The 16,584-nt window shown below is 41.7% G+C and overlaps 1 long non-coding RNA gene across 2 annotated transcripts; it reads right to left on the reverse strand.

Moving 5' to 3' along the window:
- Positions 1 to 1,177: 1,177 nt before the first annotated feature.
- Positions 1,178 to 7,166, reverse strand: LOC134185914 (uncharacterized). 2 transcript variants are annotated; one of them, XR_009970877.1, is made up of 3 exons: positions 7,031 to 7,166; positions 1,871 to 2,199; positions 1,178 to 1,561 (listed from the first exon to the last, which is right to left on the reverse strand). It is a non-coding gene; the product is annotated as an uncharacterized LOC134185914 (long non-coding RNA). The 2 variants fall into 2 exon arrangements; XR_009970876.1 differs by lacking the exon at positions 7,031 to 7,166 and adding an exon at positions 2,330 to 2,425.
- Positions 7,167 to 16,584: the final 9,418 nt, after the last annotated feature.

The raw sequence follows: 16,584 nt of genomic DNA on the forward strand, positions 1-16,584 counted from the left end.
TTCCTCTGATATTTCAACATCTTGAGAATTGAAGTTCTTGTTTTTTTGTTGAATGCAAGCAATGGATAAATGATAATGGGTGACTTCCTTTTTAATGGAGAATCTCAATGTTCCCTCTGTAGTGGGGGTACAATCTATACTCGTTGCAAGTGAAGACCATGTCATTGGGTGGAGGAGATACATGAGGTGGATCATGAATGGAACCTCCGCAGCCATAGCATTTCTTTACCCATGTACCTTTCAACCATTTTAGTTTGTAAGGGAGACAGTCTTCTCGTGATTGGGAAGAATTTTCTGGTCGGGACTTCTTGGCTGCCCTGGGATGTTGGCACTTGGCTGTCTATAGCTAGACGTCATGCTCTCAGTTTTTCTGGGGGAACAGGTGCGTTTCCTTTTTTTCTCCTGATGTCCTGGCTTTTTCCCTATCTGTTTGGGTGCCCCTTGGCAGGAGCATTCCATAAGGTCGCTTGATCATGCACTCATATGAAAATTTGACAGTAATTCCCAAATTTGGCAGGTATACGCAGCTGTAGAAATTGCGTGAGCACACAAATTGCGTTCACGGTAAGCTTGACAGCCGCACACAAATTTACCTGTTCCTGGCATTTTGACAAGATGAGGGTGTGATGTGGTAAGGCTATAATCACCATTTTCCCACCGGAATTACCTGGAGCATCTACAATACTGTTTGGTGTGTTAATTAAGTATTTTCTGCGCGTTTCTCCATGAACCGGCATAAGTGAGTGGGCAGTCCTGTGTCTTCAAACTTGGGCAGTTCTCTTGTGCTGTCGTTTTCCGAAGAGTGCTTCTGTTGGACACTTGGGCCATGGGCATCTTCACAGACTTTTGAGCTGGTGGAGTAACACGTTGTAACCATGCACATGCAACGTACGCTACAGCCCAAGCGTTGTAATTTTCCTCACGCACGCGTGTAACAAAACAGCACTAATGAATATCAGGGAACGTCCAAAGCCGCGGCAACACTGGCAAAGTCTAGAAAAACTCGTTGCAAGTGAGACTTTGTCTCCAATGGCACAAGTACGTAGCGTTCATTCAAATTATTGAATCTATAGTTCGGATGAAGACATGATATATTTACACAAAGGCGCGCGCGCGCGCGCACGCACGCACGCACGCACGCACGCACACACACACACACACACACACACACAATATGTATAGTCCACTAACCACCAAGTCGGTTTTCAGCTACTTGGTACATAACTAATATACAGAACAAGTAAACGCACATATAGTATAGATACACTATGTGAGTAAAAGATAAACACCGCCTAATCCCTGTTCTGTTCATCAATCCAAGCTAGATATCATGAGTTTAAAAATTCCACACCTGATCCAGCCACAGTCAAGTAAAGAAAGTGCTCCAATTAATAGTAGATGTGCTTTGGTATGTGACTTTGTTTTGCCCACATCCCCCAGATGAGCTAAAAGTTGTATGAAATCGACTCCCCTAGGAAGATTAGAAGGCACACGAGTCAGCTCAATCAGCAACTGCCATCTGCAGCAGTACATCAATAAATTGCAGAAACAAGACATGAGCCTACACGAATAACCGGCAAGGTCAAAGTTAGACAGAGTTGATCAAACTGTGGAATTCGTATGAAAAAATCAAACTCCATTGATACAGCATTATCTGTACATCTATACTTACTGAAGCATGACTTACGCAGTTGTGTACAGTACCTTCAGTTAGTATTGAATACAGCAAATGTCAAACCAATTAACATATCATTGTCATCATTATTAGTTATTGCAATGGGATATGCTTACTTTACCTGCATGACCAAGCTAGATCTACCTCTAGATCATATCTAGAAATATAACCAGTCAAAATGTTAGTTTAGCCTACCTCAGATGGATGTGATCGTCTCCAAGGCAAAAGAAATTTTCGCCTTGTCAGCAAGTTTCGTGATCTTCACACTGTCCTGGCAACGCAGCTTCATTGTCTGATACTGCGCACTAGAGAGCCTACCTGAATCCATACATATATCTCCTCTAGTCGACTGCGATGCGCTGCAACATACGTTGATCGAAAGCAAGTACCCGCTTTATCTCCTAGCATCTAAAGACCGAAGACGGAAGCACAAAGATAAATATGACAGAGACAACACGTCACCGCCTTTCTTTCAAGTAGACTGCCGCTATCGTCCATTCTTCAACTCGTGCTTCCAACTGTCGCTTCACCACACAATATATGAACAGAAACATTTACAAACAGACTCTGATGGAGAAACACTACAATGGTCGCCTAGTTTCATGCACTATCTAGTTGTCGCGCATGCGATCGACGTAGATCAAGACGACGTACGTGCTCGCACAGATGGAGATAGAAGCAGCTTCGAAGAGGCTTAGCCGTGCTGTTTCACTGAACATGACGATGTCATGAGGCAAGGCCGGAAACATCAGCACGTGAAGGTATGTTTATAAGAATGTGCGCATGTCTTTGAAACCGCCAAAGTCCCCATTCCGTAGTCTGCAGTCGCAGTCTGCGTAGTCTGCAGTCTGCGTTTTACAGCAACCCTGTGTGAACTGTGTATTCGTCCTAGAGCAAATTTTCGAGCTGCTTGTGGTACCACTAGTGTATTTCCTTTCAAAACCATTTCTTGCTGCACAGTCAATTCATCCCGAATGTCGTAATATGGTGTAATGTACGATGGAAGACCATACTTCGTGTCTGGCCATCCTTGTATGATGTATTGCTGTAGTTCTTGTAAGCTCTGATCTTCTTGAGTAGCGTTTTGAATGGTTTGTAGTGTAGTGCTTGCCACCAGCAAGTGATTGATCATGTTGACCTGCTCCAGTTCTTTCTCCCAATCACTTTGCTGCTGCATGTTCTCTGTCTTGTTTGCGTTAACATCATATGCTAGGTATGCTCGCGACAAAGTATCTGCCAGATATAACTCTTTACATGGACGATACTAAATGTCAATTGAATACTTCTGTAATCGCGTAAGCATTCTCAGCAAACGCTTTGGCGCAGATTGCAATGGTTTCTTGTGTATGGTAACAAGAGGCTTGTGATCCGATTCAATTGTGATGTCGCGTCCATAGGTGTAGGTATGAAATACAATTGCCAACATTTCCTTCTCAATCTGAGCGTACTGCTTCTCAGTTTCAGTCAACGCTCTGCTTGCATATGCTATCGGACCTCTACTTTGCATAAGCACAGCATCCAGTCCTGTCTGAGAGGCGTCACATTGGATTGTAGTTGGCAACTTTCCATCAAAGTATTGTAAGACAGGTGTCTGTGTGACTGCTGCTTTAATCTTGTCAAACGCTTGTTGATGCTCTTCATTCCATTGCCACCGAATGCTCTGTTTCGTTAGTTGTCTCAATGGTTCACATAGGTCCGAGAGGTGACCTAAGAATCGTGATAAATAGCCAGTCATTCCAATGAAACGACGTATTCCTGCAACATTCGTAGGCCTTGGCATCTTTTGGATCGCTTCTATTTTTGCGGAATCTGACAGTAGCCCATCTGACGAGAGTACATGTCCCATGTATTTCACTTTCTGTGTTGCTATTTGACATTTCCCTCCATTGAGCTTGATGCCTTTCTCCTGACATCTATCCAGTAATGCTGTCGAGTTCTTGTCATGATCCTCTCGAACAATAGCTTCTGTAGATCCCTTGCCAATTATCAAAATGTCATCTTCTACCGTATACACACCACGAATTCCTTGAATAGCTGCATTCAATCGCTCCTGGAATATCTCTGGTGCTGTAGATACGCCAAATGGTAGCCTCTTTCAACGATATTTTCCAAAGGGTGTACCAAATGCGGTAAGCTTACTACTTTGATCATCAAGACTTATATGCCAGAATCCATTCCTCACGTCTACCACACTGAATATTCTTGCTTCTGCTAGTTCTGGTAACAGGTCTTCTAAAGTAGGCATGAGATGTTGACTTCGAAGAAGAGCTCTGTTGAGAGGTATAGGATCGATGCATACTCTAATCTTGCCATTTGGTTTCTTTACCGTGACTAGACTGGAAATCCAATCTGTCGGCTGCTCTTCTTTTGCTATAACTCCCATTTCTTCCATTCGTTGTAGCTCCTTCTGCAGCTGCTCTTTGATAGCTATAGGCACTCTCCTAACTGGTTGTTTTGTAGGCATGATGGTCTCATCCACCATCAGATGTACCTTGCCTGCTAATCGTCTCAGTTCTCCTCGGAAGACCAATGGATATTTCTGCATCACACTCTCTTTTGGCATTGGTTTCGTCTTGTGCCTTTGTTGCTTTTGCTGAGTGGTGATAGCTTGCACAGTCTCCATATTCAGCTGTCTAGGGCCCATTTCTTGCGCTGAGGAAGCTCCAATAATCGACTCTGTTCCAGCGTTTTTTTGGTGCGTGACCATTTCGTCCATTCCATTTTCAATTCTCGGCAATAATTGAATATTGAATTAGAAATTGAAAATTGCCTAGAAGTTGCTTGTAATTTCAATATTCAATTTTATTGAAAATTAAAAATTTATTGATCGACGGACTATAATTATTTACGGATTAAATGAATATTGAAAACACACTTAATTTTTAACCAATTTCCTTTTTCAATGCAATGGAATATTGAAATTACAAGCACTTTAGTTCAATTTTCAATATTAAATTCAATATTCAATTTAATCTAAAAATTAAATGTTAAATTTTGAATTTGCGTGGCCAATTCGTCCATTCCATTTTAATTTTCGATACAAATTGAAAATTGAATGTCAAATTAAAATTGACTGGCGTTGCTTGCTCTTACAATATTCCATTAGATTGAAAATAGAAATTGATTGAAGACCAATTGTCATTTCAATATTCATTTACTTTGCAAATAGATTCAATCTTTTCATCCGTCCAATTTTCGTAAATTATGAATATTAAAATATAGCCTCCGACGCAATTTTCTTTCTCCGTACTAAATGTAAATAGAAAGTTACCCGCAGCTGCTAGCGAGAGCGATATCTCATAAACGGCATAATGACACCGCGCGGGCGGTCGCCGGTGACTTCAATATTCAATTCTATTGAAAGACGAAAGTTGCGTCCTAGCTTAGCCACGCCCAGCCACGCGTGGCACGCATGCAATGTAATGCAATTAAGAGATGATGGGAAAGCCTCGACAGGCACGCGACCGACCTTTCACCACAAGTCGGTAAGCATTTATTTGCACCTGGCTCTCGTCAACCGTTAAGTTTAGGCGTGAGACATTCCTTGCGGCGATGAGCGAGGGAAGCCCGTTGCATGGAGGCACCAGAGGCGTCGCTCAATAGGGGCCTGGGTGGGCCATGGCCCCCCAATATTAGTAGACGTGGCCGTCTAGACAATTGACAATGTCTAGTGATATGTTACTGCTTAGTAGCCAACTCCGCATTCTACTGAAATGGAACTGTTACAAAATGTGTTAGACATGTAGGTTTTATTTCATATCGTACAATGCCTCGAAGTTCCGTACAAAATTTAGCGTGCGTTACGCAGTAGTCATGTCTTCGGAACCCGGAAAGGCAGCGGAGAAACGGAAGGGTCAAAAGCTGTTAACCAGCTTCATGAAGTAGTTTCTTTCCGTGTGGTGATGATTCAGTCAGTTTCGGAATATGTATTTCTTGCTAGACGCCGTTCTACTCCTGCTGGTGTTGCGTCAAGTTCAAGGTTGTCTAGGCTTTGAAGCCAGATTGGTGGTTCAGCTGAAAGGTTTAGTGTTGTCGCGAATGAACTTTCCACTGCATCAGAATTGCCATTAGAGTCTTCCCTTCATCTTTCCAGTACTTCCGAAACACTTCCAGTCTGTCTTGCTGACCGTGACCCAGCGAGGGGTCCTCAAAACGTCGTAGTCAACAATGGCCCGTACCAACCCCTTGGGAATGACTTGCAGTTGGGGGAATTTCCTAAGCGTACATTTGGCCAGAGACTGAGATCATTTCAGGAGCACTGGTTTACCAAGTTCTTGTGGTTGGAGTACAGTCCGGGCATTGATGCTGCGTTTTGCTTTCCTTGCCGGCTTACAGTCAGTGTTGGATTAGACAAGCATGGAAAGCCTGATCAGGCTTTCATAAGCAGAGGATTCAAGAACTGGAAGTCAGCTGTAAGTGATTTTAGAGATCACGAAACGTCACTCAGTCATACGTCAGGTATGGGTGTGTGGCAAAGTTTGAAACAGTTGGACGTGAAAGGAAGTTCTGTTGCTCAACAAATGAGTTCCGGTTATCAAGCTCAAATCCTTCTCAACAGAAGTAATGTCAAAAAGATATTTGAAGCCATCCTTTTCCTAGGGCGTCAAGGCCTTCCATTGAGAGGTCATGATGAAACAGATCAGTCACTGAACAGAGGAAATTTCCTGGAGCTACTTGAGCTAATGTCCAGAGGTAGCCCAGATCTGAAGCGTCACTTACAGGGAAGAACTCACTACACCAGTCCGTCAAGTCAGAATGCGATGATAAGTCTAATTGGAGACGTCAATCACGTGCAGTTAATATTAAGTCTAATTCTGTGCACTCCAGTGACATCTGCAAATGCAGAGAGATCGTTCTCTGCACTGAAAAGACTGAAAACTTGGCTAAGAACTCGAATGTCGGATGATCGGCTCCTCTCACTAGCACTCATGTCTTTTGAAAAGGAACTTACAGCAGATCTAGAAGCCAACGTCGAGGACTTAGTGTTGCAATTGGCTGATATTACTGACCAGCGTATGCCTTTAGTGTAACCCAATTAAATACATTATCACGAATATGACAACTCATCCCTCTGTATCTACCAATGTTGCTTCTCTGTGTATTGTGATACACACGCGCGCGCGCGCAAGCACGCACGCACGCACACACACACACACACACACACACACACACACACACACACACACACACACACACACACACGAGGCCAGTTTAGTTGAATGATTAGCACTCTCGAACGCGGGGCACGATAAGAAGCCTTGCTCTTCCAGCGTGGCGATAATCCTAGCGCTGCCCCCCCCCCCAATTTTGGACGTCCAGCGACGCCTCTGATGTCATGCACAGGAAAAAATTTACCTGTTCTCTTTTCCGTTTTGCAGACGATCTAATATCATAATCACGTTTTACCAGTTTTCTTTTTTTGACTTTCTGTTTAACAACAACAAGGAACATTTCTGATCAGGTATGGAACACAGAAACACAATGCACAATGTATGAACTTTCGGAGAATAGCTGCTGATAAAGACACATTTTAGTGCTCAAATATGCTACTTGTAGATCACGCTCCTGTACCTTGATCTGTCGGGATCTGTTGTGCCTTCAATAGAAAAGGGTACTTTTCCTGGCCTGAACGATAGCTTGCATAAGCAGATTAGTGATAATCATATATCCAAATAGATACAGTGTGTATCTGAATATATTTTATTGCAGTGTTGATACCGTTAAAGAGTCATTAGCTGTAAGGTGTTCGTCTGGTGAACAACGTTTACTTTTCGTATCTGATTTCTAAAATCATACAAAAATTACAATTTAGTAACAGTTAAAAATCGTGTCTTTCAAACCCTGCATTTCTCAATTCAATCAATTACTTGATGAATTGTTGTTTCTGTCTCTATAGTGCAGTCACTAGAATGTGTATCCTCATCATGGTCGTTTTCAAATAGTTCATCTTTCTGTTCTCTCCTGGATATAGTACATGTATTGTATCAGTAAATTGTATTTTTTAGATCTATAAATTGTACGCGTACCTTTCAACGGCCTCTGTTAGAACAATTCGATGTAATAGCCACATCCTCATGTCGTTGGGATTGGTCTAAAAATTAATAAAGTCGACGTAATGGACTCAGTTGATGTTTATACCACTCCAAATCTGCCATACGTTGTTGGCTACACAAGGATTGTCCACAGCTGCTGAAAGCATGTTCTGTAACAACAAGTATATACATTTACTTTTGGAATTAGTAGACGAGTTTATACAGACTTACCACACAAGTCCATATTCCACAATTAAATGGATCGGTTTGTTGCGGGTAATTCTAGATGCATAAAAATTTCTTCTGCTTAACTACGATAGTACTAATACATCCAATTTTACTTAAGATATTGGGTATATCAACGACCAGTCGGATACATCTAGAGTCGATCCATTGACTAAACGGTACACATCCGTAATCCACAGCCTGTTAAATACAAAAAACGTCGTTAAAATTAAGTGACTTCGTCGACTCTATACTCCAGCATGCACACAATTGTAAGTAGCTATAGGAAAGACTAAATCACTTTACTTTAAGTCGAAAACAACATGTTGGTGCTTCTTTCCGAGAGAGTCAAAGACAAGAAAGGCTTGATGAAATATATCTATAATCTTAATTCATTGAAGAAATACAAATGAATACAAAACTTAGTAAACAAATACATTCATCGCTTACAACTTCTATCCAATGATTAGTTAAGTAAACTGGAATGGCAGGAAGCTCATAATGAAAAACATTTACCTAAAAAAGCAACACATGAACAGTTTCTACATTGGCTCGCTATGTATTGTGATAAATTACCTTTTTTATTCATTGGAAAGCAGCTATTCCGCGCTTGCGAAAAATAGGGAGTACAAAGCTAGAAAGGCTTAGGATTCGTCTTGGTCTCTAGTATTATCATATCCGGTAAATAGACGTAGTTCAGTGATAGCATTTTTCGCCTGCGTTACTTACCATGTCATTAACATAGTCTTGAAAATCCTTGTGGATGTAATTTATTACCTATGCAATTAGAAACTCCATCACAAGTAACATCAAGTAGTTGGTGGCTAGTATGTTAAAGTAATAATTTAATGTAGTAATCTTGACTGTCGTATTATTATTGTCGCAACATGTGCATGCACAACTGATGACCAGCTTACAGTGTCGCTCAAACGGCCAAGTTTTCTGAGGGCATCCAAGTCGCCCTTCGTTAGTATCTCTTTTCCAATCTTTGCCATTGTTGCATGGCTATCGCCACTAGATGCCTTGATATACTCACTAACCTGAAATAGTCGATATCATATCAAGATTATTGAAAACTAGCGAACTGTATCTCTACAAGACCTGTGCTTCTATTGCTGGCCAAACAACAAATAGGTCACTTCTGCTGTCCTGATAGTCTAGAAGATATCCTGTATTATCAGCTAGTAACTCATGAGGCAGTTGTATCATAGTCCTTACCATATGCTCTGTATCGATGATCATATTTCCATGCTTGATGATGGCAATCTCGTCCAGTACTCTGAAAGCGAAGGTAAATAAAGATGTATTAACTAATCAGAGGTTATATAACCACTAACAGTGTTGCTCTTGTAGTCGATTTTTGTATCCTTCCGATATCGTTAGCTATTTCACGAACAGCAGCTACAAAGAAATTGCACAAATAGTTGTAGACATCGAGTCGACTGTATACTTTGCCTATACTAGTATACGTAGTTGCTCAATTAAAGCTTGCTGTTGCATGTCGAAAACGTAGAGAGATAAATATGCATACCAGGATTTTCTTTCATAGCTGTAAACGACAAAGGTACTTGAGAATCTGGACTGTGCAACAACCGTAGTTCGAACAGAGACAAAGCACTATCGTTTACATCCGTGTAGTTAGCATTTCCCGGAGTCACCGCAACAAAGAAGACGGTCAGCTGACAATTTATTTATGAAGAGTTGCAAACAGCGATATAACTTTTAATTTATTAATAAATTTGGCAATTAATAATAAATTATATACATAAACTTATTACCTTTTCTTCTCAACAGAGAACAGTTCCTTTTTACAATTGCTCCAATTTTTCATAATGTTTTTAAATTGATAGGTAAACGACAACACACAGGATACCGTTAATTAATTACATTGTAATCGTCAGCGAATAAATTTATTAATTCGTGCCAATGGGTTCCGAGCTGTAAAAATTCATGGAAACTTGATTCGATATGTCTAGCGTCCAGCGTTTTGTCGTATCTTACGTGAAGAAGAATAATTATAAACTATGTCCGAAAATCTGGTTCGAACGAATTCGTCTGAATGGGATTTCGACATTTACGATCCAGAGCTGTACCGAATGAGTTGCTTCTATTGTAAAATGTAGTACCATAAATTAATTAATAAATGCAGCCATTGCATTTTCAGCATCGGCACGGCAGACGTAAGACGAGAACAACGGCGAATCGTCAAAAGGCGCGAGTACGGTCTGGTCGACAAGGACAACAGAATCTTACCTTGCGTTTCTTGACGTCTCCAAGCTTCAATGGCCATCGTGACAGCAATTTCGTGATTTGATACGTTTAGTGTCTAACGTTTTGTCGTGTTTTGCGCGCAAAAGATCACGCTAGATAGCAAATCCCGTTCGAACGAATTCGTCTGAACGGGATTTCGACATTTCCAACCGATCCAGAGCTGTTTGAAAGTACTGAATGGGTTGCTTCTATTGTGAAAAGTAGTGCCATTGCAATTTCAGCATCGGCAGACGTAAGACGTGAACATGAAAGCGTCGAATCTACCCGTCGAGATGCGCGAGTACGGTCTGGTTGACAGGGCCTTCAAACTTGATTTGCTTTTCTGACTCTCAAACGCATTTTAGCAGACAATTTTTAGGTTTAGTAGATAACGCCTAGCGTCGAAATTTTACCAAGGCAAACTCATCTTGGGTTCACAGGCGTTCTACGTCGTTTCTAAAAACGACTAGACTTAGTAGACTGTGTAAAAGTGAGCGAAATGTGTATGTATTGCATTCAGAAAGTTCAACGTCTCAACCGAAGACGAAAAACATGAAAATCCCATTGAGACGAAAGATTCTTCCCAGTCTCGGCCGTTCGAACGAAAGAATCCCAGTAAAAAGATGGACAGGGCCGCCATTTTAGATTCTTGCCGAGAGGCGAGGCTAGATACAATCACGTGGCCTCAGTTATTGACGCATCGCTTGGGGCTCCGACCGAAGTCTTTGTGTGATCGCACATTGTTGAGACGAGAAAGCTTTTTCTTGGAAATTAACGTGTCTGACAGCGATGACTGGAGTTGCCTCGCCTGTCATAATAGTGGTAAGATGACGTAGTGTTGAGGTGTTGGCACTTTCTGCCACTGCCCAGTCTAGCGGGACCTCAACTAGATTTAGTCGTAAGCGAGTACAGTACGCACAGTATTTTTACTTCACATTTGGTGTGCAGCAGGAGCACATGGCTCGTTCTGTGTCTTTTTTCGTATTCTGTACCAAATGTAGATGCAGATATTTTGCATGTTACAAGTCCAAAAACATTTTGAGAAAATGATGGGTATGTAGGAATGGGTATGTACTTATGTCATTTATGCCCATCTTCTACATCACATTCACAACTGCTGCAAGCGATATAGGTAAAAAGATTGTGATGTAGGAGATGGGCATAAATGACATACGTGCATACCCATCCCTACATACCCATCATTTTCTCAAAATGTTTTTGGACTTGTTTCATATATTTTTAGCTATGTTAAAAGTATATTATGCGAGCACGTGTGTGTGCCCTGGTGATGTTTACCATCCCAACTTTCTGTTTGGACGTCCTGCCTAATTTGACCTTACCATCCGTAACACAATCCAATTGAAATTTGTTGCCAACAGTGCAAATTCTGCTGGTTCAGCTGCAGCAGCAGGTGAACTTGAAAAAGATCTCAAGTACGAAGAAGCAGTCGCTGACAGTGGTGCCTTGTTCTTCCCACTAGCAGTGGAAACGTATGGTTGTTGGACTCCTGCTAGTCTGGATACTATTAAAACTGTTGCGTCTAAAGTAGTGACTGCAACTAGTATTCCTTTTACACAAGAGTATTCTAATTTAATGCAACAACTGTCTGTTAATTTGTGGAAATTTAATGCTCGCATGATACAAAGACTAATGTTAGATGCTGATGTAATTGCTTGGGATTTGCCGATTTTGTCTGTTAATAGTTTGTTATAAAATATAATATTCTCTCTCTCTCTCCCCCCCTCTCTCTCTCTCCCTCTCTCTCTCTCTCCCTCTCTCTCTCTCTCCCTCTCTCTCTCTCCCTCTCTCTCTCTCTCCCTGTATTTCAATATTTTCTAATCATAGTACAACGCGTGAATTTAAAAGCGCTACCTTACAATGTCTATAGTAAACTGTCCATTACAATAGTATTGTTCTTGAACACAGTTCAAGAACTTTGCTACTCTTAACAAACTAACTGAAATCTAGACCAAAACATCTAGAACTAAAACCTAATCTAGAAATAGCATTCGGTTCTTTTTGCTTCTTGCTTATTATTGTATTTACTTTGTTCTCAATAATGCGTACATTTTCTTTCTGGAGACTTGTTGAAATGCGGCGATGCCAAAGATTCTTGAATTGGGCAGAGTTTATTTGTGAACACATACCGTATTACCGCACATAAAAGCGCATGTGCTTATACGTGAAAACCGGCTTTCACCAAAAATTAACGCGTTCATTCCGATATAATTGAGATGAATTCACATAGTAGCGCATGCGCTTTTATGTGCGGTGATACGGGTATGCGCCATGCGAGATGCCTCAGAAAGAGTGGATTCTGCATCCTGACCCCAACGACCAAACACTTCTATTGCAATAGGTCTGAAAAGGTGCCCTAGATCTTCAGCTTGTTTCGAATATTTAGCTCGTTTTCTGTTTTCTTGTTCGGAAGCGGCAAAAGCCGCTTTGTTGCTGCTTCCTGAAAGGTTTCGCACAGCACAGGGATGAGTAATAGTAATGTCCAGGAGAAGGTTTTTGTCATCTCTGTAGTTATATATAGCAATGTCTGGTCTCTTTTTGTCAACAAACTGTGATGTAAGTTCTTTTCTGCATCGAAGGTCTACTGCACACAACATTGGTAAAACTCGTCTAGAATGTGATCATGTCTGAAAATTGGGCCACCTCCGAGTTTACATGTTAGGAAATGATATCCTTCTCCATCGACTTCATGATTACAGCTTGACGTACATCTTGGAATATTGCTAAGTTGTGGAAGAGGGACTCCTAGTCGCAGGAGAACTGCTGTCCGAAATTGGGCAGAAGACATCGTGTAATGCTGCGAACTAGGGATCGCATCTAACCATACTCCAGCAACAGGTCCACCACAGCTTATGACTCTCGCTTTTTCTTGTTTACAGCTGCTGTTCTGCCTCTCTCCCTCTCTCTCTCTCCCTCTCTCTCTCCCTCTCTTTCTCCCTCTCTCTCTCTCTCTCCCTCTCTCTCTCTCCCTCTCTCTCTCTCTCCCTCTCTCTCTCCCTCTCTCTCTCCCTCTCTCTCTCTCTCCCTCTCTCTCTCTCCCTCTCTCTCCCTCTCTCTCTCCCTCTCTCTCTCTCTCCCTCTCTCTCTCCCTCTCTCTCTCCCTCTCTCCCTGTCTCTCTCTCTCTCTCCCTCTCTCTCTCTCTCTCCCTCTCTCTCTTCCCCCCCCCCCCCTCTCTCTCTCTCTCTCTCTCTCTTTATTAACAATACTTCTCATCAAATACAGAAACGGTAGCATACATATAGGCTAAAGTGAAATAACTACAGGTAAGCAAACTACGATAACTCTAGGTTCTAATTACAAGAAAACAAACAGGAAATCTACGTAAAGTCTACGCCAAAATGGCGAACAGTAACTCTATTACAATTGTTTGGCCTTGATGGCTGCTGTCTTCCGATGATGGTATCGACCTTGTTGGACAGGATCCTTGCATTGCCTTTTTGTAAACAAACCGAAAGACGGCGTCGCCACTCGTTTAGAAACTCTTCTGGTGAGAATCCTGCTAACGGTGCTGCTAATCTTGACACTTGCTTCAGGGTCTCTCTTGCTGACTCTCCCAAACGGCCAAATACTTCCAATGAGAATGGGCGAAATAGATAGCCTAGATCAGTAGACATTTGCAAATATTTGTTGTTCTTGATACGGTCTCGTTCCGCAGCTGCAAACCCTGCTGTTGTACAACTTCGACCAATATAATTCTGAGCCCAAGGATGATCGATGGTTATGTCCAGCAATAGCTTCTTGCCATTGTCGAAGTCGTACACAGCAATGTCTGGACGTTGTTTGCCTTCAAATTGGTCAGTTAGTTCTTTCCTGCATCGCAAACCAACTGATGATAACATCTGATGTACACTGTCTAAGACTCGATCGTGTCGATGAATAGCACCTCCTCCTCACTTGCATGTAAGAAGATGGTATCCAAAGTTATCAATTGGCTCTCCGCACTGTGCAATACAGCTGTCTATAGCTCTAAGAGCTGGCAAAGACGCACCAAGTCGCAATAAAGAAGCCATGCAAAATTCTGCATTGCTCAATGTGTAATCCTGCGAACTAGGTATTGTGTCTAGCCAGCAGCCAGCAGTAGGTCCTCCACAGCTGATCACTCTGGCCATGTCTTTCTTAGATTGACAGTCTTGCAAGAATTGATGAAAATTCTTGTCTTTCAGTTTGGAGTTTAAATGAGACTGGAGCTTTCTTGGATGATTCGGCAAATCCTTCAAAGATGAAATCAGTTGCTTTGTTGTTTCACAGGAGCTATGAACTTCAAGTAAAGTATTATCCAAGTGAATACCAATACTTGAACTGTTGTTGACAGGGCAATCTCTCGCACTATGTAAACTAATATGATCACAGATAGCAATCATTCTTTGGTCTCTCAATGGAAGATGATGAAGGCTACCAGCCCAAGCACCCAAGAAAGCCACTGAAGCTGTGGAACTAGATTTTGTAAGACCAAATCCACCTTGACTAATTGGTAACGATAGTTGCCGTATCTCTTGAACAGATAGCTTGCACCCTATTATGGCCTCAAAAGTATTAATGATGGTACAATCAAACTCTGCAGCTGCAGTATCTATAACTAAAGGAGGAATACAACGTAGCAGGTGCGATATCTTTGGTATTCCACAGTAGCGTAAAAGCAATGACGCTGTCTGTGCGTCGTTCAATCCTGGAAGCTTAGATAGGAAAACTTTTGCAGAATCTACTTGTTTCAAACAGACATCTTGAACAAAGGACTTGTGACCAATTGGGCTTCCCAATACAACAATGCCATTTTTCTTTACAGGAACTGATAATGGCCAATTGCTATCGTTGATGCCTGATGGAGAAAAAGCCTCACATTTATCAGCTCTCAAATGCAATCCAATCTTACAACATTGATTTTTCAACATATGATAACATTGGATTGAATCTTCTTTTGGTCCTAACACCATGGTGTCGTCGAGGTAGCTGGGTGTAATTACTGTATTGTGCTTGGCAGCGGCTGATATTAGAATAGGCTGCAAAGCCAATGAAAACAAGAAAGGACCTAACGGATCCCCTTGCTGCACACCCTCTTCTGACAGAATGTACTTTGTCGTCGAGCCAATTCTCATAGTGAGAAAGGCAGGGTTGATGTAACATTTTGCTACAAATGGATATAATTCTGGAAACTCGTTCGCCACTTCAGACAAAAACGAAGCTCTGTGTACACTATTGAAGGCATTCTTAGCATCCACTTTGATAATTATCCAACTTGGAGTTTGCTCGAAAACAGCTTGAACAAGGTGCGTCATCAACTCAGCACCACCTGGAGTGGCAACTCCATATTGATGTGGTGCAAGGTAATTTGAAATCTTTTCCTTAAGATGATAACATGCAACTTTGGCTGTCAAACGACAAAAACAGTCACCAACTGCTATTGGTCGTACATCTTGTGTATTTTTGTTAAGTGCAATCAGCTTTGCCCCAGCTAAAACTTTTGCAACTGCTTCGGGTATAGAGCAAGACAAATAGCTATTGCATAGGGAAAATAGAAGTCTAGTTGCATATTCAGAGTCCAGCAACAATTTGAAATGTTCAAAGCTCCAGCCAGTGCAGCCACAACTCGAACCATTCGGACTATCCTTAATAACTTTTACGAAGGAAGAAAATGGAACTTCAAGTGGTGAACAGGCTGGTTTGAAGTCTTTCAGAAAGTCAGATATATGACATTGTCTTGGTGGATGTTTCTCTTTGAGCCGTTGAAAAGTCGTCTCGGACGCTTTAGCTAAACCAGAGCTAGATAATATGTTGGCAGCTCTGGAGATTTCACCAGCTCTGATTTTGGATTGAACAGATTTAATTAGAGATGACGGCAGTGACGAATCTGAATCCTGGATCTTGTCTATAACTTCTGAAGGCTCGTGGTATTGATGGACAGATGATTCAAAAAGTTCTTTGAATTTCAATACCCTGAATTTCTTAAATCGCGTTTCATACTCTTTTGCACCTGATTTTCCACCTCGTGGCACTGGCTGCAAGAGAAGCCTTGGTGTCAAAAGAAACAAATTCCATGCAGATACATCTCCGCTATTTTCTGCAAGTCTTGTAAGTGACAAAGAACAACATTCTCTAAAAAGGTCCTGTAAATGACGAGGGACATGAGCAACTGACTGAACGATAAATTTACCAATAGACTCAGTGTCTAGATTGGCCAAGAAATCCATCCATTCATAGGAGCATCGTTACGTAAAGTGTTCGTATTCGAAGAATTGGCAAGGAGTGGCGTGTTAGAAGGGGAATTCCCAGATAGTTGATCACTTCCCGATTGGTCAGATGACACCTTTTCAGCCACCGCGCTATCCAATAGGAGAGCGGCATCGCAACAAGACGAATATTCAAACGATCTTTGATCGTTAGACAAA

Source organism: Corticium candelabrum, chromosome 10, assembly GCF_963422355.1.
Source record: "Corticium candelabrum chromosome 10, ooCorCand1.1, whole genome shotgun sequence".
Taxonomy (NCBI): domain Eukaryota; kingdom Metazoa; phylum Porifera; class Homoscleromorpha; order Homosclerophorida; family Plakinidae; genus Corticium; species Corticium candelabrum.